Source organism: Gekko japonicus, unplaced genomic scaffold (genome assembly GCF_001447785.1).
Source record: "Gekko japonicus isolate JY-2015 unplaced genomic scaffold, Gekko_japonicus_V1.1 scaffold474, whole genome shotgun sequence".
Lineage (NCBI taxonomy): Eukaryota > Metazoa > Chordata > Lepidosauria > Squamata > Gekkonidae > Gekko > Gekko japonicus.
In genome coordinates, this window is record NW_015177020.1 from 854,928 (window position 1) to 876,242 (window position 21,315).

At 48.1% G+C, this 21,315-nt stretch overlaps 1 protein-coding gene across 2 annotated transcripts in view; it reads right to left on the minus strand.

Moving 5' to 3' along the window:
- LPAR2 (lysophosphatidic acid receptor 2) overlaps positions 1-15,698 on the minus strand; it is a 55,049-nt gene extending 39,351 nt beyond the window's left edge. Inside the window, exon 1 of one of the 2 annotated variants that reach the window (XM_015427761.1) lies at positions 15,493-15,698. The gene's annotated coding sequence lies outside the window, so the exon portion shown is untranslated. The remainder of the gene's footprint in view (positions 1-15,492) is intronic. The other variant, XM_015427762.1, reaches the window with a different exon arrangement.
- Positions 15,699-21,315: the final 5,617 nt, after the last annotated feature.

The following is a 21,315-nucleotide window of genomic DNA, read 5'->3' on the forward strand; positions in this document are numbered from 1 at the left end:
CATTAAATCCTGGCTAAAAGCACAGCTTCCAAAGCAAAACTGTCCGGTAATTACTCAGCAACTAAGCACTAAGTTCTATGGTTGCTGGCTTCCAGTTGGACTTGGAGATTTTGGGGGTGGAGCCTGAGGAGGGTGGGGCTTGGGGCGGGGAAGGGCTTCAAAGGGGTACAATGCCATAGAGTCTACCTTCCAAAGAGGGCATTTTCTCCAGCGGAACTGACCTCTGTCCCCCGTCCCCCAACCGGGCCACTCCAGCACAGGGCAAGACTCAGGGCCAGTTTGGTGTAGTGGTTAGAAGCACGGACTATAATCTGGGACTATAATTCCCCACTCTTCCACATGCAGCTGCTGGTGTGACCTTGGGTCAGTCACAAGTTCTCTCAGAGCCGTTCTCTCAGGAGCAGTTCTCAAGAGAGCTCTCTCAGCCCCACCTTCCTCACAGGGAAAAGGAAAAGGAGGGGAAAGGGAAGGAGATGTTGTGGGGAGGGAAAAGGAGAGGAGATTATAAGACGCCCTGAGACTCCTTCAGGTAGTGAAGGGCAGGGTATAAATCCAATTTCTTCCTCTTCCTCCTCTTACGCACAACAGCCCGGGGTGAGTTTCCCGCAGCCACCAGTCCTCCCCTCCACAGTGGGTATGGCGGGGGGGAGGGGGTACAACCCTTCCCTAGAGCTGTTTTGTCTTCCTGGTGTGCCTCTGTCTGCCAGTGAGCTTCACGGCAAGCAAGGCTCTGAACCTGCCTTTTCCACAGGCCTGGTGCAGAGCACACTAATCCCTGCTAGTCTATCCAGGAAGATTTTACAAGAGGTCATCCCTCAACCTGGAGCCTGCTGAGGTTCGGGAAATGTTCTGCATGCCTGTCTGGTCGAGACACACCCCGTCCTCAGAGCAGACAGTCCACCTCCAAGAGCAGCCTGCGGGTTCGACTCAGAACAGGTTCTTCCCAAGCAGCTCTTCCTTGGAGGGCAGAGAGGCCTGTTCAAGTGCATGTGATCCTTGCAGTCTCAAGTACATTGGATGTACTTCCTTGGTGGTCTCTGAGGCTGACGAGGGCCAGCACGGTCTTCCACACAGCTGCTTTCTGCACTCATAGAGGGGGTGGTTTCCCCCAGGTACCTGGCTGAGAGTATCTTCCAGCTCTCTGGAAGAACTGGAACCTATTATCTGGTGAGGGACTACACTGCTTATTATTTTAGTTATTTAGGAAAGGTCTTTGTCCAGGAAGCTCATATACTGCCACTGTAGAGATCTGTTCAAGGCAGCCACCAGCGTCATAAAACCAGGATAGACATTACTGACCTAAAGAAGTCATTAAAAGCCTAGCCATGTGAACAACCCATGAAGAGGATAAAAACAATACAAATCATTTAGCAGCCTAAATTAATCCTTATAAAACAGCCCTTAGGCTAGAGCAGGTGTCCCCAACGTGGTGCCATGGTTAGGAGCGCGGACGGTAATTTGGGAGAACCGGGTTTGATTCCCCACTCCTCCACATGCAGCTGCTGGTGTGACCTTGGGACACTTACAAGTTCTCTCGGGGCTGTTCTCTAAAGAGCAGTTCTCGAAAAGATCAAACCTCTTACTTAAAAATCTGGGTTAAAAAAAAAATGCTTGGACTGTCATCCAAAGATAGATAAAAGAGAATAGGGCAGGTGCCAGGTGAGCCTCAAAGGGGAGCATATCTCAAAGATACTACCCACTACCACTGAAAAAGCCCTGCTAGTGTTCACTGTCTGTCATATCTCTGCAGATAGCGGGGTCAGTCACAAACTCTCAGCCTAACCTGCCTCGCCGCGTTGTTGTGAGGATAAAATGGAGGAAACAAACATGTCAGCTGCTTTCGATCCCCACTGGGGAGAACGGTGGGGTATAAATGAAATTAAAAAAAAAATTAGTGTCTGTCCTGCAGTGCTGGGAACATGACTGAACACACATCGAGAGGGCTGGCAATAAAAGAAGGGGTGCTGCAGGTGGGTAAAACTTACAGAAGTCAGAAACCAGGGTGCCTTTCCATTTATAAGAACATAAGAACATAAGAGATGCCAATGTTGGATCAGGCCAAAGGCCCATCCAGTCCAACACTCTGTGTCACACAGTGGCCAGAAATACCAGGTGCCATCAGGAGGTCCACCAGTGGGGCCAGGACATTAGAAGCCTCCCACTGTTGACCCCCCCAAGCACCCAGATGACAGAGCATCACTTGCCCCAGAGCCCCTATCTATACCTTGTGGCTAATAGCCACTGATGGACCTCTGCTCCATAGGCTTATCTAATTCCCTTTTGAAGCCGTCCATGCTTGTAGCCGCCGCCACTTCCTGTGGCAGTGAATTCCAAGTGTTAATCACTCTTTGGGTGAAGAAGGACTTCCTTTTATCCGTTCTAACCCGACCACTCAGCAGTTTCATGGAGTGCCCACGAGTTCTTGTATTGTGAGAAAGGGAGAAAAGTACCTCTTTCTCTACCTGCTCTACCTGCTCTTTCCCCTCAGTCGTCGTTTCGAATTTATGTTCCTGAATACAAAAAAAGAGACGCTCACTAGCTCACTAAGATTTCAGAGGGAAGCAGAGTTGTCAGGTCCAGATTGGGAAATTCCTGGAGATTTGGCGGGGAGAGAACAGGGGGGGGGTATTGAGTCCACCCTCCAGGGCCACCATTTTCTCCATGGGGACGGATGTCATCTGGAGATCAGTTGTAATTCCAGGAGTTCTCCAGACACCACCTGGAGGTTGGCAGCCCTAGCGGGAAGCAGAGTAATCTAGGGGAATTCCCGACCTACGTGTTCAACCCGCTATGCCTCAAAGACCAGGACTCCAAGCCATTGACTGAGTGCACTTAGGGGTGCTCTGTGCAAGACCAGGGTTTCCCCATTATCTTAAGGAATGGCATGTGCGCTGCTCGCGTTATCATTTCTCAATGCACGAAACATTCCCTGAAAGTAAACAGAATGGAGCAGCCTCATCTTACACGGAGCTTCAGATTGGGGCGCCAGGCCTCACTGTGACATAAGCTTACCTGCAACGGAAACACCATTCGGGGGGCCTTGATTAATGCAAGACTTTGGCCACGATGATAAAAATGCAAAGGGCAGAGAAGGGGATGCTTCTGAATTGGCATTGGCTATACATCAAAGTTAGATGCAGGCCCCCCGCGCCCGAAATGAAGAGATTCATTTGTGCAGCATCCCCTCCCCCCCCCTTCCTCAAGTCGTCAACAATACCATTTCTGCTAACTACATCCAACCTTCTCTCAGCTTATACACACACCCTCCTCCTTCTGCAAACAAAAAGCATGAAAAAACACAACGCAACACAAGCAGCTGGCTCACGGCCTTATTTAAGAGGAACAGAGCTCTTGACATTTCTCTTTCCAACACTAGATGTGCAATTTCCCCTCTCCCCCCATTTCTTCCAAGGAGCGAGAAAGGAGGTGACGGTGTCTACATCGCTGGCACCCAGAAACCACCATCCTGTTTCAGCTAAAAATATCTGTAAGGCTATTCCACCATCCTCCCTAACTTTTCTGCCTCTCCCTGTGCCTTTAAACACGGCTCTTCAGCTATTATGCAGTTAAAAAACCAAACCCAGACCCCACCTGTTAAAACTTGCCTGTCTACTGGTAGGCGGGATCTAAATGAAACTGCTGGCAGGCAGGAAGGCAAGAACCCACCCATGCAGTCCAGTATCTCATTTAAACTGCGCTCTTATGTAGGCAATGCTGCTATGCATACTGTGTTAGCAAGCTAGTTTGATGCCAGTTTGGTGTAGTGGTTAAGTGCGTGGACTCGGGTGTGGCCTATTATGCTAATGAGTTCCTGCTGGGCATGGCCAACTTGGGAGCCAGCCGGAACTCCGTTCCTGTGCGTTCCTGCCCAAAAATAGCCCTGTCTGTAAGGCTATTCCACCATCCTCGCTAACTTTTCTGCCTCTCCCTGTGCCTTTAAACACGGCTCTTCAGCTATTATGCAGTTAAAAAACCAAACCCAGACCCCACCTGTTAAAACTTGCCTGTCTACTGGTAGGCGGGATCTAAATGAAACTGCTGGCAGGCAGGAAGGCAAGAACCCACCCATGCAGTCCAGTATCTCATTTAAACTGCGCTCTTATGTAGGCAATGCTGCTATGCATACTGTGTTAGCAAGCTAGTTTGATGCCAGTTTGGTGTAGTGGTTAAGTGCGTGGACTCCAATCTGGGAGAACTGGGTTTGATTCCCCAGGAGAACCGGGTTTGATTCCCCACTCCTCCACTTGCACCTGGCTGGATGACCTTGGGCAAGCCGTAGTTCTGATAAGAGCTGTTCTTGAAAAAGAGCAGTTTCTGTCAGAGCTCTCTCAACCCCACCTACCTCACAGGGTGTCTGTTGTGGGGAGGGGGAGGGAAAGGAGTTTGTAAGCTGCTCGGAGACACCTTTGGGTAGTGAAGGGCGGGGTATAAATCCAATCTCCTCCTCCTCCTCCTCTTCGGCTACGGATTTCTGGCATGCAAAAGGGGGGGATGCCAACTGGTCTGGAGAAAAATCTCCTGTCCCTTCAATAAAGGCTTAATGTGTGGAAATACACAGTTGGACGTTTTTCTTGGCATGGAGATAAATAACACGGCCTGGTGAATAACGTCTCATTGGTGGTGGTAGAAACTGCCATCAAGTTGCAATGGACTTATGGCAACCCTTTGGGGTTTTCAAGGCAAGAGACATTCAGAGGCAAGAGTTTTGGTGTAGTGGTTAAGAGCGGCGGACCGGGTTCGATTCCCCACTCCTCCACTTGAAGCCAACTGGGTGACCTTGGGGTAGTCACAGTTATTTCAGAGCTCTCTCAGCCCCTAAAAACAAGTCAAACCGCCACTAGCACAATGCTAAAAACTAGAACTTGCGGCTGCCAGACAATCTCAGGATCTCCAGGCTATTGTACATACAATGCCATTCGATAATTATTATAATTATTACATTTGGAGGCAGTTTGTTGTTGCCTGCCTCTGCATAGCAACCCTGGACTTCCTGAGTGGTCTCCCATCCAAACATTTAGCAGGCCTGACCCTGCTTAGCTTCTGAGGTCTGAAGAGATCAGGCCAGCCTGGGCCACAAAGGGCAGGGCGCCATCCTATTACGTCTCAATTAAAGTGACCGGATTTCCCCCCCCCCAGGCCTGTTGGCAACCCTAATTCACAGAAACCTGTTGGCTTTTGTTAAGTATATTTCAGCAGCTTTGGAAGAGCTGTGCTAAAGCTCCGACGCCTCTTGGTGAGTTCTGCATTCAGATTTTTAATTATACAAACGTTGGAGTAGGTAGATTAAATGCTTTCTATCTAATAACTTGTTCGCTTTGTATGTTGTTATAATTATTACATTTGGAGGCAGTTTGTTGTTGCCTGCCTCTGCATAGCAACCCTGGACTTCCTGAGTGGTCTCCCATCCAAACATTTAGCAGGCCTGACCCTGCTTAGCTTCTGAGGTCTGAAGAGATCAGGCCAGCCTGGGCCACAAAGGGCAGGGCGCCATCCTATTACGTCTCAATTAAAGTGACCGGATTTCCCCCCCCCCAGGCCTGTTGGCAACCCTAATTCACAGAAACCTGTTGGCTTTTGTTAAGTATATTTCAGCAGCTTTGGAAGAGCTGTGCTAAAGCTCCGACGCCTCTTGGTGAGTTCTGCATTCAGATTTTTAATTATACAAACGGAGTAGGTAGATTAAATGCTTTTATCTAATAACTTGTTCGCTTTGTATGTTCTATTTCCATGAACTTTATTTATACGAGAGCAATTAGCACATCGATGTAATTGCTAAACCTTTTCCTGCAGAGAGGGATTTCTGGTAATGGTAATGTCGTACAGCCAATGGCCTTTTTTTGGCAGTTCCCAAAAGAAGCACGCATAAAAGTTTTCTTTTGTTTTGAGAGCCGGTTTGGTTTAGCAGTTGGTGCTGGATTAGGATCGGGGAGACTCAGGTCTAAATCCCCACTGTTACCAGCTGGATGACCTTGGGCCAGTAACATGCTCTCAGCCTAACCTATCGAGCAGGGATGTTGTGGCGAAGACAAAATGGGAAACGTTGTAAGCCATTTCAGGTCCCCATTGGGGAGCAAGGTGGGTATAATTAAAGTAAATAACAAATATTTGTGAAAATTCTAATAAAGGGATGTTTTAGCTGCTCATATTTGGAAGCTATCCTGTATTCAGCTGAAAGGTGGGGTGTCCCTAGACAGGGGCATCTATGACACCTGACCCATGCAACTGATGGCACCCACTCTACAGCTATGGAAAGTTCGCTGTACAAGAAATTGCACTTTTCCAGCATGGTATTTAGTGGGATTTATCTAGGGTGCCAGCTCTGGGAATTACCGAGAGATTCTGGAATTACCTGGAGATTTTGCAGGTGGAGCTTAGGGAGGGTGGGGTTGGGAAGGGGAGGGACCTCAGCAGGATATACTGCCATAGAGTCCACCCTCCAAAGCAGCCATTTTCTCCAGAGGAACTGCTCTTGGTCATCGGGAGATCAATTGTAATAGTAGATCTCCAGTTGCCAACTGGAGGGTGGCAACCCTCCACAACAGAAGTAGCTAGCTGTTATCCCTTTAAAGGTAAAGGTTTCCCCTGCTCAAAAGGCAGTCGAATCCGACTCTAGGGATGCGGTGCTCATCTCTGTTTCCAAGCCGAAGAGCCAGCGCTGTCCAAAGACATTTCCGTGGTCATGTGGCCGGCATGACTAGTCGCCAAGGTGCACAGAATGCTGTTACCTTCCCACCAAAGCAGTACCTATTTATCCACTTGCAATTTCTTGGTTTCGAACTGCTAGGTTGGCAGGAGCTGGAACTAGAGACGGGAGCTCACTCCGTCATGCGGCACCGGGGTCTCGAACTGCTGAACTAATGACCTTCCGGTCTGCAGTTCAGCATCTTAACCACTGAGCCAAAAAATGCTTGTGTCTCATGCAATGACTTAGGCTGCAATCCTAAAAATGCCTTCCTGGGAGTAAGACCCACTGAATAAAATGGAGCTGACTTCCATGCACTCCCTAAGTCAGAGATGCACATTTGCACTAAACAAATAATTAGCAATCCACTTTACAAAGTCTCTCAAAAGTCCCCAAGTCCTGTCATGTTCACAACCTGCTGTTTCATGCTCAAAGAAAAAGTGATTCAACTAGAGGAAGGATTTTTATCCTTTCATCTGACATGCTCTTGACCTCGTAAAACTTCTCTGGCACATTTTAAAGGATTTGCAGACAGCTGAGATCTTACAAAGCTTATCTGTCAATCCACAAACCGTAATCAATTCACTCAGTGGATTAAACAAGTGAAAATGTCAGTTCACTGGTTTGAAGGAGCAAGTTTCAATTTATGGGATCATGAGTTAAGTCTGCTTGCCGAAACTACTTGCCAGACACAATTTAAAAAATAATGCAAAAGAAAATATTAAATTTGTTTATTAATGCAACCTATTGTGTGCTTCCTCTGGGATTCCTAAAAGGTACGTATTACTGACGCTTATTTAGTTTTTTTCAGTATCCCACTTGAAATGCAGGTGGTTAGCCAACTAAAAATTATGTAACTGGTCGTCAGACCAACTTATCTGGCACGTTAATAGTATTATTTAAGAAACCCTCCATGAAGGAATGCACCATTTGACATCAAATTGACCAGATGAAAAGACGACTCAGGGAGCAGTAATTACATTTAAAAAGTGACAGATCGATTGATCATATCAGTGGTTATCAGGTAAAGTGTCAAGAGTTGTCTCAGAAGAGTTGGAGTAGGTAAAAAGCTCGGGAGCCAAAACCTCAAGGCTGCCTGCTTCCATTTAAAACCCAAAATACAACTCGTACGGGTGGTGTTTATATGTTTATACGGTATAATCTTCATTAACATTTTATTAAGCTGGAGACAGGTGGATTTTGTTTTGTTTTGTTTGAGAAATTTGAAAGTGGCTTGAAAGGTATTTGGCTGTTTGTGGTCTTCACATCAGTCTCATCTTTGTCCCTTGAAAACAGGTCACATAGGATAGTGTTTCAAAAACCTGCTAATCCTGTTTCACCAAAACAGCAACCAGCTCTGTGCGTAACACAGTGAGAAAAGCGTCTATCAAATCATTTTCAAGCTGTTTGTTCCGTCACAGAGGACCAAGCAACTTCAATCACCCCCCAAGAGTAGTGCGAACTCTTAATTTCCAACACTAGGCTTTAATTTTCTTTAAAAAGAGCCCCTTTTGTGGATCTGGAGTGGGGCCGCTAACCCTTTCCCCCCGTGGGCTGGTTTGGATTCAGAAACGGCATTTATACACACACACACACACCCTACAGCACTTGGATGGAAAGAAAGAAAAGTCGCTTCTTATTCCACTGATTACAGAACCCCTTTGAAATGCAGGGAAGCAAAAACAAAAAAAACCCCAGAGTGTGGGCGCGGCTTTAAGGCTGCTGACAGGTAAATTCTTCTTTCCAGTTTTAGGAGTGTCTGTCCTTGCTTTGCAATTAGGCAACAGCTGACCTTGGAGTTTAGCATCAAGGGTGGCGGTGGTGGGGGAACCACAAAGAAGTCCGGGCTCAATAACAGAATTGCCAGACTGGTATGCTATGGGAACAAGGAATCTGTGATCTCAGAGCAGGGAGGGATGCCCTGTGTTGACCTGCTGGATAATGGGGTAAAACAACAACAACCAAATCCATGGGTCTTTCAGGACTCAGGTTTGAATCTTAATAGAGGGTGGGGAAGAACAGCAGTACAATTCCAGTTAGATTGGAGTCACAGGAAGTGGGGGCGGCTACAAGCATGGACGGCTTCAAAAGGGAATTAGATGAGCATATGGAGCAGAGGTCCATCAGTGGCTATTAGCCACAAGGTATAGATAGGGACTCTGGGGCAAGTGATGCTCTGTCTTCTTGGTGCTTGGGGGGGTCAACAGTGGGAGGGCTTCTAATGTCCTGGCCCCACTGGTGGACCTCCTGATGGCACTGGTATTTCTGGCCACTGTGTGATACAGAGTGTTGGACGGGATGGGCCTTTGGCCTGATCTAACATTGGCATCTCTTATGTTCTTACGTTCTTAAAGTAGCACCTTAGAGACCAAGAAGAGTTTCAGGGTAACAAGCTTTCGAGAGTCAAAGTTCTCTTCATCAGACATGAGTCAAACTCCAGGAACCACTGAGGCAGAGGGGGAGGTCTGTCCTTGAACAGATGAGATCTTGGTTTTTGATTCCCTTTATAATGATGCGCTCAAGAGGAAAGTGACACAGAATCACAGAGCTGGAAGGAACCTCCAAGGTCATCTAGTCCCGCACAATGCAGGGAATTCACAAATACCTCCCCCTCCACACACACCCAGTGACCGCTGTTCCACGCCCAGAGGGTAACAAAAAAAACATGCTCAGAGCTGGAGTGCAGGTTGTAAGTCTTTAAAATGCCGCTGGACTCTTGCTTTATTTTGCTCAAAACAGTGTCTGTGTTTTAAACACGTTCCAGGGATCTAAAGTCCCTTGGACGATTTTTCTAATGGTGCTCCAGTGTAAGGTGCAGGAATAGTAGTTATGCTTCCCCATTACTTCCTTAGGGATGCCAACCTCCAGGTGGTACCTGGGGATCCCCCAGAATTACAGCTCACCTCCAGACCACAGAAGTCAGTTCCCCCTGAGAAAATGGCTGCTTTGGAAGGTGGACTCTAGGGCACTGTACCCCACTGAGGTCCCTCTCCTCCCCAGGCTCCATCCCCAAATCTCCAGGAGTTTTCCAGCCTGGAGCTGGCAACCATACCCCATCCCCAGCCGGTGGCCAGGGGAGACCTGGCAACCCTAACCATCATACAGTGGATATAGGGACTCTCCCAGTTCATGTGGGCGGATGGTGAGACCAAGAAAGACTCGAACTGTTTATGACTTCTCCCAGAATCCTTTGCAGATGTACTGACTCCACAACAGAGGTGAAGTTCCTCAGCAGACATGGTAATAGGGCAAAAGAAAGACAACAAATTTAAACACCTTTGGATGAGCGCTACTTTTACAAGTAGCTCAGGAAGTGACCTGGGGCTAGTCACTCTCTTTCTCAGCCTCACCCACTTCACAGGGTTGTTGTGAAGATAAAAGGGAGGAGGGGTACCCTGCACTCCTTGGAGGAAGGGAGGGGCCAAAATGCCCTTAAATAAATAAAACAATAAATCAATGCAGTTTACTTAGAAAGAGGGTGTTAGCAGCACCGGCTAATACTGACCGGTTGAAACAAATTTGCTCCTGGATATTCTCCTTGGACTTCTGTGAAAATCTTGATAATAAATATTCACAGAACATTTCAATATCTGCTTATTTGCATTCAGTATTGGAGCATTCATACCGAATAGCAGGCACGTTACGTAATACTCGACAGTGCTTAAAAGCTGACACGTTTATACGATTTGACACCTGTCAGAAATCAAAACGCATCCTAAGCCTTCGGATGTCAGGTTCTCTGGTTTTTTAAAAAAACTACATTCAAATCGTGAATTAAAATTAGAACCTTTGCAGATTTTAACGTCGCCTTCGTCACCAAAACACAGCTGTGGTTTTTCTTCCAGTGGGCCCGGTATGGGAAAACATGACCTCACTACAAGATCTCATTAAAAGTGATATTGTAAACACTACCTAATCCTCAGAGAGAATGAAGAGATGCCAAAGGTTGGTAATTTGCTACCAAGAGAGGAAGAAGAGACAAGGACTTCACCACTTTACAATCTTTGGGTACATCCTTGTTTTAAACATTAAGATCTATGCAAATTTGTTGAGAAAAAGAGCTAGCTGGAACGCCAGCTTTTCAAGACTGGTGTGTAGGGGAAGGGTATGGTTGATAAGTGTGTTTAAAGGTAAAGGTAAAGGTTTCCTTGCTCGAAAGCCAGTCGAGTCCGACTCTAGGGTTGTGGTGCTCATCTCCGTTTCAAAGCCGAAGAGCCAGCGCTGTCCGAAGACGTTTCCGTGGTCATGTGGCCGGCATGACTAAACACCAAGGCGCACGGAACGCTGTTACCTTCCCAACGAAGTGGTACCTATTTATCTACTTGCAATTTCTTGCTTTCGAACTGCTAGGTTGGCAGGAGCTGGAACTAGAGACGGGAGCTCACTCCGTCATGCGGCAACCCGGGTCTCGAACTGCTGAACTACCGACCTTCCACAGCCTGCAGTTCAGTGTCTTAACCACTTGAGCCACTGCAGCTCCTTAAGTGTGTTTAGACGCTGCCAAAAACTGCCAGTCGACAGTTAAAGCCCACGCCTTAAAGGGAAATGTCCTTCCCACATTTTTTGACAACCTCCTCCAAACAGAAGCTTGGGAGAATCACCTCCCCTTGGGCTTGTTATCTGCCTTCAGATAAGACTAGCCCATTTGGATACATTCCTACCCTAGGATTAATGTTAATTCCATGCCACGGTGTTCCCCATTATGATGTATGGGTGTGAAAGGTGGACAATGAAGAAAGCTGACAGGAAGAAAGTGGCTTCCTTTGAAACTGTGGTGCTGGAGGGGGAGTTTCGCAGATACCGCAAATCGCCCAAAAGACCAATAAGTGGGTTATAGATCAAATCAAGCCCCGAGGTCTCCCTAGAAGCTCAACTGACTAAACTCAGGCTGTCATGTGATCACATTACGAGAAGACAAGAGTTACTGGAAAAGACAATCATGCTGGGAAAAGTTGAAGTCAGCAGGGAAAGATGGATGGACTCGATCAAGGAAGCCAGAAGGGCCCTCGGTTTGCAAGACCTGAGCAAGGCCTTGTGTTGGAGGCGGCAATTAATCCACAGGATTGCCATAAATTGGAAGCGACTTGGCCAGTGTTCCCTCTAAGCTAAGTTAGTGTGAGCTAGTTCACAGTAGCCTTTGGCGCACACAATTTTGTATTAGGAAGGGGGATGGCTCCAGAGCAAAAAATCACTCACTTGCTCACAACTTGAATGCCAGTAGCTCACAAAGTAGAATTTTTCCTCACAAGACTCCACAGTTTAGAGAGAGCATTGGACTTGACAGCACCTCTCTCTCTCTCTTTCTCACTCACACACACAATGTTGTGGTAAGACAGGAAAGTTTTGGCTCTGCTTCTGTTGATGACCCACTGTTGATGAGGTTAAAATGAAGGTGTGTTCACTAAGTTCTTAGGAAACGCCTTTTCTTGCTGACAGCATGGGCCAAAATAAAGAAGTATTTCATGCCTGTAAAGTAGCCAGTAAGGGTGTAGCTGAGGGGGGAGGGAATCTAAAAGGACCTCTCTCTGACTAGACAGTGTGTGAGGCACAATCTATTCAGAGGTTCTCCCATAAACGATTGGATGGACTGGACATCGCCATTTTCTTGTTTAACTTTTTCACTGTGGTGGTCTTTGTCCTGGAGAACTTTGTAGCAGGTTCCAGTCCCCACTTGCGCCGTGGAAGCTGGCTGGGTGACTTTGGGCCAGTCACATACTCTCAGCCCAAATTATCATTTATTTCTTATTTAATTCATTTAACTCCGCCTTTCTCCCCAATGGGGACCCAAAGTGGCTTACATTATTCTCCTCTTCTCCATTTTCTCCTCTCCTCCATTTTAACCTCACAACCACCCTGTGAGGTAAGTTATGCTGAGAGAGTGTGACTGCCCCAATGTCACCCAGCAAGCTTCCGTGGCACAAATGAGGATTAGAACTCAGGTCTCCTAGTTACTACTCCGACACTCTTAACCACCACACCACAGTGGCTAGAGTACCTCACAGAGTTGTTGTGAGGATGAGATGGAGGAGAGGAGAGCAATGCACACTGGTTTGTATTCCCAGTGGGAAGTAAGGTAGGATAGAAATAAAATAAATAATAAAGAGTGAGTACCCTGTGAGGTCATGTATGGCTGCGAGAGTTGGACTATAAGGAAGGCCGAGCACCGAAGAATAGATTCTTTTGAACTATGGTGCTGGAGAAGACCCTTGAGAGTCCCTTGGACTGCAAGAAGATCAAATCAGTCAATCCTAAAAGAAATCAACCCTGACTGTTCCCTGGAAGGCCAGATAATGAAACTGAAGCTCAAATACTTTGGCCACCAAATGAGAAGGGAGCACTCACTGGAGAAGACCCTGATGCTGGGAAAGACTGAAGGTCAAAGAAGACGGGGACGGCAAAGGAGGAGATGGTTAGACAGTGTCATCGATGCAACGAACATGAAATTGAGCCAACTTCAGAGGAGGGAGGAAGACAGGAAGGCCTGGCGTGATCTGGTCCATGGGGTTGCAAAGAGTCGGACTCGACTGTGCGACTGAACAACAACAAACCCTGTGAGGTACTCTTCATTTCCTCCTCCCTCTTTAAAGAGCCAAAATCTACGGCCTCCTCCGGCCTCATGGTAGGTACGTATGCCCAAGGATGGCATTCTGATGACCATCAAACGGATGGATGGGAATCATTGCTCCATGCAAATCTGGAGCCATTTCCTGCACTGTACCAATGGACATTCTGTACCTGCTCTATTAATCAGTCCTTTGTGTTATGCCAGTTGAGCTGGGTGACAGTACACTGGCACAGAAACACAGTTGTTGTAAGAGAAGAAAGGGACAGGCAGACCTTCCTGGTTTAGCTGAAAGGGCTGAGGTTTGACCCTTGTCTAGGATTCGGACCCCCTACAACCCACTGCTAACACCGACAGCCTGTAATTCCTCTGTTGCTTTGGTGGTGGAAAGTGTAGTCAAGTCACAGCCGATTGAGGGCAACCCCATAGGGTTTTCAGTGCAAGAAACCAAGGTAGTTTTCCATTGCCTGTCTCTGTGTAGCAACCCAGGACTTCCTTGGTGGCCTCCCATCCACACACTACCCAGGGCCGACCCTGCTTAGCTTCCAAGATCGGGCTAGTCTGAGCTATCCAGGACAGGGATAAGCAGAGGTGGTTTGCCATTGCCTGCCTCTGCATAGCAACCATGGACTTCCTTGGTGGCCTCCCATCCAAGTACTAACCAGGGCTGACCTGGCTTAGCTTCCAAGATCTGGCAAAATCGGGCTAGTCTAGGCCACCCAGATCAAGGTCTGTGGCATCCGTCTTTTCAAAATAAGCAACCCACTCTGCATGTCCGTACCACCAGCGTAATCCACTTGTTGACAGTTGAGCAACAAGTAGGTTCTTGTTGCCCTGTGAAGACGTAAGGCTGAACCACAGCTACCGGGATCAACTTCTGATACCTGAGGGGATCGGTCGTCTGTAGGCGAAAAGAGTCCAGAACTCCTGGTCTGATTTAGACAGGGACTTCATTTGTGATCAAGTCGAAGGACAGCGGGAGTCCTTCCCACTTGCCCAGTAGAAATCGCCTCACCAAGCTTCTCTCAGCGGCCATGATAAAAACAAACTTAATTTCCCACTCCCTCAAACAAATGCTGAGATTCTCAGAATTCCAGCCAACTGGGCAGAAGCCAGCTCCTCTTACACGCCGGATCTAATCAAGAATTTCTCCTTGAAGCGGCCCATATTGATCCCATAACTTAAAACGCTACCTCCTGCCTTTCAATATATCCAGACACCTTCCCACCAACGGAACATTTTCAATTAACTTGAATTTCCGAGTCCTTTCTCTCTCCCTCCCTCCAACAGAGTTGCCAGATTCCCCTTGGCCACCAGCAGGAGACGGGGTGGGTGGGGGTTTGCCAGGTCGAGGTTGAGAAACTCGTGGAGATTTGGGGATGGAGCCTGGGGAGGACAGGGACCTCAGTGGGGCACAATGCCACAGAGTCCACCTTCCAAACCATCCATTTTCTCCAGGGGAACTGACCTCTGTAGTCTGGAGATGAGCTGCAATTCTAAGGGGATCCCCAGGTCCCACCTGAAAGCATTTCTATCCTCCAACCAGTGTTCCCTCTAAGCTGAGTTAGCGTGCGCTAGAGCTCACTGTTTTTTAGCCTCCGGCTCACACATTTTTGTCTTCGCTCAGGACGGATGGCTCCAGAGCAAACGGATTGATGCAGCAGCCAAACGGCTCGCTCACAGCTTAAATGTCAGTAGCTCACAAAGTAGAATTTTTTGCTCACAAGACTCCATAGCTTAGAGGGAGCACTGCTCCAGAGCAAACTAATTGATGCAGCAGCCAAATCGCTCGCCCCCAACGTTCATGCCAGTAGCTCACAAGGTCGAAGACTCCACAAAGTAGGAGACTCACAAGACCCCACAGCTCAGAGGGAGCGTTGTCTCCAACCCATCCTATTCAAAATAACAAGTTGTAACTCCCAAGTCTAATAGGATAAGCTGTCGGTCCCCACTTCATCTGGAATGATGTCCTTTCATTCATTGCAGACAACCTCCAGTACTTCCTAGTGGGGGAAAGACTCATGCAAGAGACAGTATGCATTTTATTTATATATACTGCCTCTTGCATGTATATACATATGTATACATATATCTTGCATGTATATACATATGTATATATGTATATATGTAGATTGATAGGTATGAAGCCCCGTTATCATTGTTTGCAACCCTTGTGCAAGCAGGTTTCAGTACAAGTTTTCCTCCGACCAACTTTTGTTCCTGGAGGCAAAAAGATAAAAGCTCTTACCTGAGTAGAGAGGGGCACACACTTTTTAACGCGGGTCTCCCCGGCGCGGGCACCCAGGGAAACGTCTCTCAGTCATGGCTGGCCAAGCCCAGGCCTCTTCCTTTCTTTTCCACTCATGGCTTTCCAAGAACACGGGAAGAAGAAGGGGGGAGAAGAAAAAACACCAAAACCCTCCGCCAGCCTCAAACTCCTTGTCACAGTTCAAGCCCTCGGAAACGCTGACTCCTGCGAGGCGCAATTGTTGCGGGCTCGCCTCCTCCGACGCCCGGCCCATCCCTCCCTGCGGCCTCCCCTCGGCCCGCCTTCCCCGCCTGGCGGGAGACCTGCCAGCCACCCAGGAATTGTAACCTGAGCCTCTTGGACGGCCTTTCTCCGGCTCGTGAGGCGGAGGCTGCACCTCCGGGGCGGCGGGGTTTCGCCCGGGCCTTTGCGCCTCGTTGGGGGCTGGACGGGGAAGAAGGGGGGACGGAGGAGGAGGACGGCTGGGGTCTCTCTCCTCAGCTTGTGCCAGACGAAGGGGGGTTGCAGTGCAATCCTATTCCTATGCAAACTTACTCCAGTCTAAACCCATTACTATGGTGCTGGAGAAGACTCTTGAGAGTCCCTTGGACTGCAAGAAGGTCAAATCAGTCAATCCTCAAAGAAATCAACCCTGACTGTTCCCTGGAAGGCCAGATAATGAAACTGAAGCTCAAATACTTTGGCCACTCAAGGAGAAGGGAGCACTCACTGGAGAAGACCCTGATGCTGGGAAAGACTGAAGGTCAAAGAAGACGGGACGGCAAAGGATGAGATATTGTCATAGATGCAATGAAATTGAGCCAACTTCAGAGGACGGCGGAGGACAGGAGGGCCTGGCGGGATCTGGTCCATGGGGTCGCGAAGAGTCGGACTCGACTGTGCGACTGAACAACAACAAACCCATTGAAATGAATGAGTTTAGACTGGAGTAACGGCAGGGTCGCAGTTAACTGCTCTCAGCATTCCAGAGTAAAGGATACATCTGCCCATCAGTCTCCAATTTTGACATAGTTATTTCCTTCGCTATGTTTCCCCCTGGAATTAAACCTAAATGGTAAACATATAAACTAATATGTTGTCGAAGGGCCAGAGTTCATTAGTTGTAGATTTTTCCAGGCTGTCTAGCCCTGGTCTTGGCATTGTAGTATCTGACTTTTCGCCAGCAGCTGTGACTGGCAGGAAAGCTGCTCCATTAGCATGACACAGCCTGGGGAATTCCTACAAGATAATGACTCAGCCCTACCCCACCTTCCTGAGTAGATATAAATTACCTATCTACCATTTTCCTTCTCATTTTGACACAGAGAGTACTCCATCTTTCTGTGTTATACCTCTGAGGATGCCAGTCACAGCTGCTGGCGAAAGGTCAGGTACCACAATGCCAAGACCACGGCCAGACAGCCCGGAAAATCTACAACACCTAATATAAACTAAGCTTGTTATTCCTGTCTGGTCCTTAAATCTGATAAACATCTTTATTATGCTGTATGCTAATTTACTGCTCACCCTCCACCTATATATAAAGGTAAAGGTTCCCTTGCTCGAAAGCCAATCGAATCTGACTCTAGGGTTGCGGTGCTCATCTCCGTTTCAAAGCCGAAGAGCCAGCGCTGTCCAAAGACATTTCCGTGGTCATGTGGCCGGCATGACTAAACACCAAGGTGCACGGAACGCTGCTACCTTCCCACCGAAGTGGTCCCTATTTATCTACTTGCAATTTCTTGCTTTCAAACTGCTAGGTTGGCAGGAGCTGGAACTAGAGACGGGAGCTCACTCCGTCATGCGGCACCCGGGTCTCGAACTGCTGAACTACCGACCTTCCACAGCCTACAGTTCAGCATCTTAACCACTTGAGCCACCGCAGCTCCTACCCACCTATATATACCGACTGGTAATTTCCATTTCGTTGTATCCGAAGAAGTGTGCATGCAGGTGAAAGCTTATACCTCCAATAAAACTGTGTGGGTCTTAAAGATGCCACTGTACTCAGACTTTGTTCTGCTGCTTCAGACCAACATAGCTACCCACCTGAATCTATCGCCTTAGGATTGTAAAGCTTGTTCTTGGGGTGTGGTGTGCGTGAGGAGGTGCAGAACTCTGAAGAAGGTGGGTGTGGGAAAAGAAGAAAAACAAGGTCTTGTCTGAATTTGGGGGCTTCTATAAGGTCAGGTAACATCCAGCACCCCCTAAACAGTATGCGTGGTCTGTGGGGGCAAACACAGGAGCAGGCCAGGCTGATGGGTCCTTGCTAGGGCTGCCAACCTCCAGGTAGGACCTGGACATCTATTATTTGCAACGGCTCTCCAGACAACAGAGATCAGTTCCCTGGAGAAAATGGCTGCTTCCGAGGGGGGACTCTATGGCATTATACCCTTTGCCAAGCCCGGCTCTCTCCAGGCTCCGCCGCCCAAATCTCCAGGTAGTTCCCAACCCAGAGCTGGCAACCATTAGGGTTGCTAACTCTAGCTTGGGAAGTACCTGAAGATGTGGGGGGTGGGTGGGTAGGGGGGGGGGAAATGCCACTGAGTCCATCCTTCAAAGCAGCCATTTTCTCCAGGGGAATCTGTCTGTTTATCTATACATAGTGCTGATAAGCAGGGCTATTTTTGGGCAGGAACGCACAGGAACAGAGTTCCGGCTGGCTCCCGAGTTGGCCACGTCCAGCAGGAACTCATTAGCATAATAGGCCACACCCAACAGCAGAAACTCATTAGGATTGGCTACAATTAGGGGTGTGTGGCCTAACATGCAAAGGAGTTCTTGCTCAAAAAAAAAGCCCTGGGTTTTGTCAACAAACAAGGTAAAGAGAATAAGCAAAAGGTGGGTGTGGCTGGGTGACCACACTTCTGGTAACACGGGTGTGTGGCCTAATATGCGAATATGCTGTGCTGTCAGGGGTGTGGCCTAATATGCTAATGAGTTCCTGCTGTTGGGTATGGCCTATTATGCTAATAAGTTACTGCTGGGCTTTTTCTTCAAAAAAAGCCCTGCATAAGTTAATGAGCCCAAGGCAACCCAACCTCATTTGGAGAGCTATGAAAATGGCAAGAGTGCAAGACAGATTTGATCCCTAGAATGCAGTGTGTCCGGAAGGACCCCTGCACAGGTTTCATTTAAGAGAGACTGGCAAAAAAGGATTTCCTGAAAATAAGTGTGTGTGTGTGGGTGGAGGTTATGCACGTGTGTGTATGCACATGCCATTCGATGCCACAGCCACATAAATGTCATAAGCTGGCCCTCTCTCCTATACCACAAGAGAGAGCCAGTGTGGGGGTAAGGTTGCCAACCTCCAGGTGGTACCTGGAGATCTCCTGGAATCACAACTGACCTCCAGACCACAGCGATCAGTTCCCCTGGAGAAAATGGCAGCTTTGGAAGGTGGTCTCTGTGGCACTGTACCCAGCTGAGGTCCTTTTTCTTCCCAAGTCCTTTCCTCCCCAGGCTCCACCCCCAAGTCTCCAGGGGTTTTCCAACCCAGAGCTCGCAACCCTAGGGTGGTGGAATGGTTAAGGGTGTCAGACAAGGCCCTCTTCTCAGCATTGACCAGGGGTCACTGAGGTGGGGTGGGGAGGTATTTGTGAATTTCCTGCATTGTGCAGGGGGTTGGACTAGATGACCCTGCTCTACGATTCTCTACGATTCTAGGATTCTATGGGGAGACTCGGGTTCAAATCCACTCTTGCCATTACTTGGGGACACCCTTTGTACATTACAGTTGTCACGTCTGCTGGGAAATGACATGATGTCTTTGAAGTAGAGGATCAATGGAGCAGATGTTCACCGGGAGTCCTGTGCCGCTGAGACTCCTTTGAGCCTTCTCCTCTTCCCACCAGGAACACCTGGGCAGAGCCAGGAGCTGTTGGCCTCTCTGTGTTGTTTTCTCATTCTTAAACTACCTTGTGGAGCAGTATTGTACCCTTGTGGGGTACAATGCCATAGAGTCTGTTTTCAGAATCATGCTACTTACATCATGGATGCGTGTAACCCCTGCAATGGAGCCAAAAAAGAAGGCAGTCCGGAGGGGAGGCTGAAGCGGTTTCTTCACACATGCTGTAGTCAGGAGGAGAAAAGAGCAAGCCTGCTTAAGTCTAGGAGGCCAAAACTCCCAGTGAATGTCTGCCTCAAGTTCCTCATATCTTCGCCTAACAAACACAAGGACTTTGTAACTAAAGAGGCCATTCATTGTATTCATTGTTTGGTGTAGTGGTTAAGTGCGAGGACTCTAATCTGGGAGGACTCTAATCTGAGAGAACCGGGTTTGATTCCCCACTCCTCCACTTGCACCTGCTGGATGACCTTGGGCAAGCCATAGTTCTGATAAGAGCTGTCCTTGAAAAAGAGCAGTTTCTGTCAGAGCTCTCTCAGCCCCACCTACCTCACAGGGTGTCTGTTGTGGGGAGGGGAAGGGAAAGGAGTCTGTAAGACGCTCTGAGACTCCTTTGGGTAGTGAAGGGCGGGGTAAAAATCCAATCTCTTCTTCTTCTATTTATTCATGATCTTGGGCCAGTAATTCTTTTTTCAGCCTAACAGGTAGGGTTGTCAACATCCAGGTGTGGCCGGGAGATCTACCAAATCCTCTTCTGACTGCACACTGGAACCTGAGCAAGACAAGAAGGAGAGGAGATTGGATTTATACCCCGCATTTCACTTGGAGTCTCAGAGGGTCTTACAGTCTCCTTCCCTTCCACTCCCCACAGCAGACACCCTGGAAGGGAGGTGGGGCTGAGAGAGCTCTGAGAGAACAGCTCTCAGAGAACTTTAACTGACCCAAGGTCACCCAGCAGCTGCATGTGGAGGAGTGGGGAATGAAACCCAGTTCTCCCAGATTAGAGTCCGCACACTTAATTTAATGATTCATTATGTGTGTAAATGTAGTTGCTTGCACTTGCAAATGGCATCTCACAAGTACTGACTGTCTTGCTGCATTTTCTACGCTTGATATTAGACATTCCACCTGTACTTGACATTGTATATTCAATTTCTTACTCACTGTAACTTTTCTCTGAAGGCTTCCTTGGAGAAAACCCATTATAGCACGGAACATTATTTTATAAGGATTCATAGAGTTATAATTTGAGCCAGCGGTAACACAAACAAAACGAAATGCAGGAGTGCCTTTTCCTCTTAGGGATGCCTGCTTTGGGTTGGGAAGTTCCTAGGAATCTGGGTGTGGAACTTGGGGAGGGGAAGGACCTCAGTGCTCCATAAGGCCATAGAGTCCACCCTCCAAAGCAGCCATTCCCTCCAGGATAACTGATCTCCGTGGTCTGGAGGTCTGCTTTAATTCTGGCAGGTCTCCAGGACCCTCCTGGAGGCCGGCAAGTCCAGTGTTCCCTCTAAGCTGAGTTAGTGTGAGCCAGCTCACAGTTTTTTTAGCCTCCAGCTCACAAATTTTGGTCTTAGCTCAGGGAGGATGGCTCCAGAACAAACTAATTTATGCAGTAGCCAAATCGCTGGCTCACAATTTTAATGCCAGCGGCTCACAAAGTAGAATTTTTGCTCACAAGACTCCACAGCTGAGAGGGAACATTGCGGCGGCAACCCTGTTTCCTCTCCACCAAATGATTCAGCAAGTCCCCTACACCTGGCTGTGATAAGAGGACAGGATTTCTAGGTCAAGGGGTTGGTTCTGGGCAGGCTTGGACCCCTGCACCACTCTTTTTCTAGAGAAAGAAGCAGACCCAGAAGAGGAAGCAATGAAAACACTCCAATCCACCCAGGACTGGGAGCTGCTGAAGCAGAGTGTGGAGATTTTCAGTTGTGAACAGGAGGCAAAGCTTGGTGGCATAACCTGTGAGGTTT